We start from the raw sequence: 6,843 nt of genomic DNA, 5'->3' as shown, positions 1-6,843 counted from the left end.
GAAGTGTCTATTCACGTCTTTCGCCCATTTCTTCACTGGATTATTTGTTTTCTGGGTGTTGAGTTTGATAAGTTCTTTATAGATTTTGGATACTAACCCTTTATCTGATATGTCGTTTGCAAATATCTTCTTCCACTCCTTCAGTTGCCTTTTAGTTTTGCTGATTGTTTCCTTCACTCTGCAGAAGCTTTTTATTTTGATGAGATCCCAGTAGTTCATGTTTGCTTTTGTTTCCCTTGCCTCTGGAGATGTGTTGAGTAAGAAGTTGCTGCAGCCAAGGTCAAAGAGGTTTTTGCCTGCTTTCTCCTCGAGGATTTTGATGGCTTCCTGACTTACGTTTAGGTCTTTCATCCATTTTGAGTTTATTTTTGTGTCTGGTGTAAGAAAGTGGTCCAGGTTCATTTTTCTGCATGTTGTTGTCCAGCTTTCCCAGCAACACTTGCTGAAGAGACTGTCTTATTCCATTGGATATTCTTTCCTGCTTTGTCAAAGATTAGTTGGCCATACGTTTCATTTCTGGGTCTATTTCTGGGTTCTCAATTCTGTTCCATTGATCCGAGTGTCCGTTTTGGGGCCAGTACCATACTGTCTTGATGATTACAGCTTTGTAATACAGCTTGAGGTCCAAAGATGCGGTAAGTTTCATTGTGCAGCCCAACAGTTCCCCAGGTACCTGCAAATGGAGACTGGACACTGGCTATAGGAGAAGTGTATATCATATATATATATATATATATTTACATCATGAAAGGAACGGAATACTGACACATGCTATAACATGGATGTCCCTTGAGGACATGATGCTGAGTGACAGAAACCCATCACAAAACACCACATACTGTACAATCTCATTCATGCAGAGAGTCCACAAGAGGCAATTCTAGAGACAAAATCAGATTGGTGGTTATCTGGGACTTAGGGACAATAGGGTGATAGCTAACGGAAACAGGTTTTCTTTTTAAGGTGACGAGACGTTCTAAAATGGACTGCATAGCAGTTGTACAGCTCCATGAAAAGTCTAAAATAAAAACGATTGAATTGTGTACTTTAAGTGGGTCGGTTTTATGGTATGTGAATCAGATCTCAATAGAGTGTGTGTGTGTATGTGTGTGTGTGTGTGTGCGCACATATACGTACCTACACACACACACAAACACAATGTTTTTTCGTGACTTCTAAAAAATGTTCATAATCCCTGATGGAAGTATTTATGCCCAGCCAGGAGAGAGACTTTTTAAAAAAATTTTTATTATTATTATTATTATTTTTTATAGAGAGAGAGCATGAGCAGGGGAGAGAAAGAATCTCAAGCAGGCTCCACTCTCAGTGCTCAGTGCCCAACGCGGGGCTCAATCCCAAGACCCCGGCATCATAACCTGAGCCAGAATCAAGAGTCAGACGCTCAACCAACTGAACCTCCCAGGCACCCCCAGGAGAGCCTATTAAAAGTGCATTTTGAACCTCTGTTGTCACACAGGAAAGGATAGTTTGAAGAGATCGACCGAGATGACCCAGTCTCTGCCTGTGACGTGGCTAATGGGGCCCTGAAGGTGGAGAAAGCCCTGGGTCAGACGTCCCCCCCGGGACCAACTATATCATTTGGAGGGCTCATTGCAAAATGAAAACGGACCTCTTGTTTCAGACAGTTACGAAGAATTTCAAGATGCCAAGTGGAACCCTGTCCTTTTTTCCAGCCGTGGGGGCGGGGGGTGTTCTTACTGCATGAACCTGCCTGTCAGCTCTGCTTCATTTTGATGAAGGGGTATTTCTTCGCCAAAACAGGGGACTCCAACAGCATTCTGTGACACTCTTCCAAAAGATGGGTGCTGATGTTTCTCTCCCTTGACAGCTAAGTGTGGAGGATCGCTTTCCTCCTTGTCCTCCACCCGACCCAAAAGGCATGTTCAAGTGCAGTGGTGAAATTTTTGGCATTTAAGAGGTAAAAGAAAGCATTAGCTGGGAGCAAAGTACATGAGGAGGTGTGATTTACATAACAGCTACAAAACAAGAGGTGCTAATAGCTCAGTGGGTCTGAAATAGACAAAGAGACCAAAATTCCTAAGTGCAAAGGAGTCGGGGAAACCTTGCAGCAATTGGAAAACCATTCTTCAAAAGAATGGACACCCCCCGAATATCCCAACATCTTCACGATTGATTCACATGCCTGCTTGAGTGTGTTGCATTATTTAGCTTTAAAACATTAATCCAGGTTTCAGTTGCCACCAAAGCGGCAGGTGAATTAACCTTTACTTAATCACTTGCTAGGCTGACCGCCACAGCAGTGACTAACTCTTCGCTTGTGCGAGGCCTAGTGTGGCTCAGTGTTGGGTTTGCAAGGCAGACAGTCAGGCTGATGAGCTGAGCATTATCCAGTTGAGTGCATACTGTGGGAATCATTCTGTGATTCAGAAAAAAAAAGCACACGCAACTCCAAAATCATATATCTGTACCGGTCTGACTCACACTGCAGACACATTTATTTAAGGATTATCGATTTTACAGCATACAAAGGGTCTTTTGCTATTTTTGTTGTTCAGACTTGCCTAAAGCATGGCATCATGCAGTTTAACACCACGGCGGATTTTGAAGGTGTTTTATATACTCCGAGAGTAATACCTTATAAGGGAAAATGCCGGCAAGGGCCAGTCGGCCTGGAAATAACCCCCAGCCCCAGCCCTGCCAGGAAATAGCCGCATGACCGCAGGTAAGGGATTGATCCTCCTCGGGCCTCAGTTTCCTTATAAAAACAGGAGCTGATCTCACTTATCAGATCTCTGAAGTTTTTTCCAGTTTTAAAATTCTGTGTTTTCATTCCACCACCGAAGGCAAGCGAATTATGGTGAAGGAAACCGTAGGCTCCTATTGATGGCATTGGTCTTGACTTTATTCCTTGTTGTGAACCAAAGTCCTGCTCAGAGTGTAGAGCAAAGCGGCCATCGGAAGGCGCTGGAAGGGATGGTCGGAGGATCTGCTGCTGGTTTATCACACACTTGGGCTTGGACTTGGCACTGTGTGGCCGTGCATAAGAAACACTAACTCATTTCATCCCAAGGCAGCCTTTGGAGAAATGTCAGCATCGCTATTATGCAAACTTGACTGAGAAGGAAACCGAGGCTCAGAGAGGTAAAGTAATACCTTCCGAGGGCCACAGTGGATGCCTAGTGAAAAAGACTGAACTGGGTTTTGACCCAGGGAGTCTTACCCTACAAGTTACCCTTCGGAGGTTCAGATCACAGGCTGTATCTAGTTTTTAATGCCTTTGTACCCACGGGGAACCCAACCAATAAATGAGTGTTCTAGACACTCTTCCCCAAGAGTATAGATACGGCCTGCTCTTACATAGCTTGGGACCACCCTGTCAGGAGGCTGGGAGGCTGCTCCACGACCCCAAGTCGCCCCAGCTTCCTGGTAACTGATGCCAGCCTGCAAATGGGCAACAACAGAGAGCTGCTTGGATCGCGAATGTGGTGTCTGAGCACACGGAGGTGGGGAGAGGTGCGGGTTATAAACCTTCACTTTGTCCTTTCCTTGACCCCAACGTACATCCGTGGGGTCCCTGCTGCTGCCAGACCCCACCCACTCCGTGACTGCAAGGTAAATAAATAGTCAACAGAGGAAATTCAAATGCCAGAATACGCGTGAGTTCTGCGATGCCCGTCTGTAAGTGCGTTTCCCCTCCCCCATCCTGCCCCTGCCCCCAGGATCTCCAAAGTTTCCTGTTTCTGTGTGATTTTTACAGTGCTGTGGACTCATTTTTATGTCTTTAAGGGCAGGGACTAGGCTTCACTGGTCTCTGTCTTCTCAGCAGCTGACACTGTGTTTGCTGACTGGGTAAATGAGACACTTCCGACCAAATGATGTCTTTTGTGATTACAACTAGAAACCACACGTACTGTATGTTGACTATTGATTTGGATTTCAGGGTAAATACAGACATGTTTGTAAGGAAACATGTTTGGTTGTTTTTCAGGGTTTTTTGGTTTTTGTTTTTGTTTTTGTTTTTTACAGAATGACTTGGGAAGCTAATCACTTTTAATAATTATGTCTGGATTCTAAAAAAACTCCTGACTGCATTTCAGTCTCTAGACATTTGGTATTTAAACACACATGTTCTCCTGTAATATTCCTTTCCTCTTCTCTTCTATGAGTGTCCCTCTTTCTGGAGAGCAAAGAGTCAAGATAGCTTTTAAACTCAGTTTGACATAGTGCATCTGATCATTTCACCCCGCGTGCCTTCTGACTTTTAATTTCCTTCTAACACGTTCGACTTTTGATCTTGAAGCACAAGGGCTGTCCTTTTATTAGGTTTAATTTACTGTAAAGCTCAGTGTTCCCTGTGAATCAAGCCATAATAGTGAATAATCACAGGCTTCATTCAGTCAGCCAGGTTTTCGTTCTGCTGAGTAACTAGGAAACCGACTAGTAACAGGAAGGTTAAAAAATGTTAGGAACCCTGCTATCGCCCCAGAGCTAGGATCAAGCCATTTTATTCTTTGCACATGACTGTCCAAGCGGACAGGGGGATCAGCCATGGCCCAGGACCCAGGGCAAGGGGGCTGTTTGGATGGGCCCAGGGCTCCCTGGAAGGGAAAGCAGGGGGTGACAGGGGCTTGATTAGAGTCCAGATTTGGGGCTGGCATGTGACCTCACTTTCTCTCCCCCGGCTTCCCACACCTCTTTCAGCTCTGCCATTTATGCCTCTGGCCAGATTATTTTCAATAGGGTTTTACACAGTATATTTGAGAGGGTAGGGATAATTTCCTTCTCCCCCCCCCCCCATATATGGCATTTTTTTAAAGGGTTTTTCATAAAATGAAAAGAGAAGAGCTTGGAAAAAGACACTTAATCGCTATATCATTTTGAGATTCTCTCTACCATGTTGCTCAAGGCCCTGATAAGTTCTTTACCCGTTTGGTTCTGTGTAGACTGGTCATCACAGCCTGACGACGTAGGTTCTATAATCACCTTTTCTTCTGTAGAGGCGAGAACCTCCTTCCCAAGTCAGAGCAGAAGAAAATAGTTGTCAGGAACGGATTATCTCCCATGCCCCTCTTCTGACATCTTTCTGCTCAGATAGGTTGTCCAACAGCCCAGCATGACCAAAGGTCCCCTCCAGGCCCCCAGCCTGGATCCGCCCCTGCAGGAGGGAAGATGGCTTCCCAAAGCATCAGTGGACATCGATGACTCGGGGAGCCTCTGAGCTTGGACCCAACACCCGTGGTCACGGGAGCCCCACTTTGGGCGACTGAACTTAATGGAACAGCTGTAGGCATCATACTTCTCAGGCTCCATCAAGGGCTGGATGAGTAGCGTGGGGGAAAAGTCCCTCTATTCGCTGAAACTGCAGCACCCATGAGTCAGTAGTTTCTGCTACAGTTAAAAAAAAAAAAAAAGTAGCATACTGTTCACATCTCCATGGTAACTTACTATGGATCTGCATTCCATTTATGAAACTCCTTCTTGACCTATCTGTGATTTCTGATCCAGGATTGAATATAAACTGAGAAGCCATCAGAATCCAATCAGTCTCCTGGAAATATCAACACCCTCTGCATGGGGGGGTGGGGGTGGGGGTGTTTCAGAGGTGTAGACTCTGCCTCTGACCCATGCAGGGGTGATGCCGGAAGAGCCTCAGGTGCCGGTGGCAACATTAAAGTGCAATAGTATCTCAATTATCCGGGTAACTCCAGATTTGGGGTTGCCATGGAAACCGGGAACCTTGGTAACAGTGAGACGGTTCCTGTCTCTTCACAGCACTGCAGTCCCCGAGATGCGCCAACTTTCAGTCCCTTGGCCTTCCTTCCCTACGCTGGGCTGTTTTATTTTATACCACCTTCAGGAGTCTAAATTTTCCTCCAAAATATTGAGAGCCCGAGTAGGAAATGCGCGTATTTCTAGGCATGGACTCAAGTATTTCGTTAGCAACGGAAACCGGCAGTAGGGGGGACGGTTGTGACCGGGATTGGGAGTCAGATAAACTTGAGTTTCAACGTGAATTTCCCATTCATATGTTTTATGGCCCCGCAAGTTATTTCCCCAAGGTTCAATTGCCTCACACTGTCAAGTGGGGACAACGGTGCTTCGGAGGATGGTGAGCACTCACCCGGAGCCACTCAGCCAAGGCTGGTTACCATCCAGGCACCGCTCAACTCTAGGGGGCGCCCCTCACACGATGCCGGAGGCTGGGGGCTCCCCGGAGCAGGGCAGACTCGGCGACCCAGCCAGGGGCCCAGTTCGGACGTGTAGCATCTCAGGCGCATTTTTAGAGACTCTTCGTGACAGAATGATGAGAACTTCCGAGGCCGGGAGGAGACCCAGGAATGGGGCCTGAGCGAGTCCCTCACTACCCAAGTGTCGCAGCCCCTCGGTGCCACCACCCCGCTCCTGCCCACTTCCAGAGGCGCGCTTGGTGTGGAGGCCTCGGGACGAGGGGAGGAAACCGGATCCTCCAAGGCGAGGCCCTCCCCCTGACCTCCCCGGGCTCGAGTCCCCGGCCCACCGCGGTCCCAGAACCGCAGGCGAGGGACGCAGCCGGGTGACAGCGGGCGCGGAGCGAGGTCCCAGCCGGAAGGAGCCAGCTCCGCCCCCGCTCCCCTCCCCTCGAGTCCTCACCCCTCCCCTCTTCCCTCCCACTCCTCCGCTCCCCTCCCTCCCCCACCCTCCTCTGTTCTCACCCCACCCCTTTCCTCCCCTCCTCCACCCCTCCTTTCTCCCCCTCCCTCCTCCCCTCTTCCTCCCTCTCCGCCCCTCCCCCCGCCTCCTCCCCTCCCCTCTCTCCTCCTGTCTCCTCCCCTACTCTCTCTTTCCCCCTCCCCCTTGTCCCTCCTCCCCTCCCCTCCCCTC

At 48.2% G+C, this 6,843-nt stretch overlaps 1 long non-coding RNA gene across 1 annotated transcript; it reads right to left on the bottom strand.

Annotated features, from left to right (window-relative positions):
• Positions 1 to 571: 571 nt before the first annotated feature.
• LOC122491166 lies at positions 572 to 6,659 on the bottom strand. Its single transcript, XR_006299291.1, has 2 exons — positions 1,720 to 6,659; positions 572 to 686 (listed from the first exon to the last, which is right to left on the bottom strand). It is a non-coding gene; the product is annotated as an uncharacterized LOC122491166 (long non-coding RNA).
• Positions 6,660 to 6,843: the final 184 nt, after the last annotated feature.

The sequence above is a fragment of the Prionailurus bengalensis genome, chromosome C2, assembly GCF_016509475.1.
Source record: "Prionailurus bengalensis isolate Pbe53 chromosome C2, Fcat_Pben_1.1_paternal_pri, whole genome shotgun sequence".
Lineage (NCBI taxonomy): Eukaryota > Metazoa > Chordata > Mammalia > Carnivora > Felidae > Prionailurus > Prionailurus bengalensis.
Note: the sequence above shows the minus strand (reverse complement) of the source record. Positions and strands in the feature narration are given on the sequence as shown.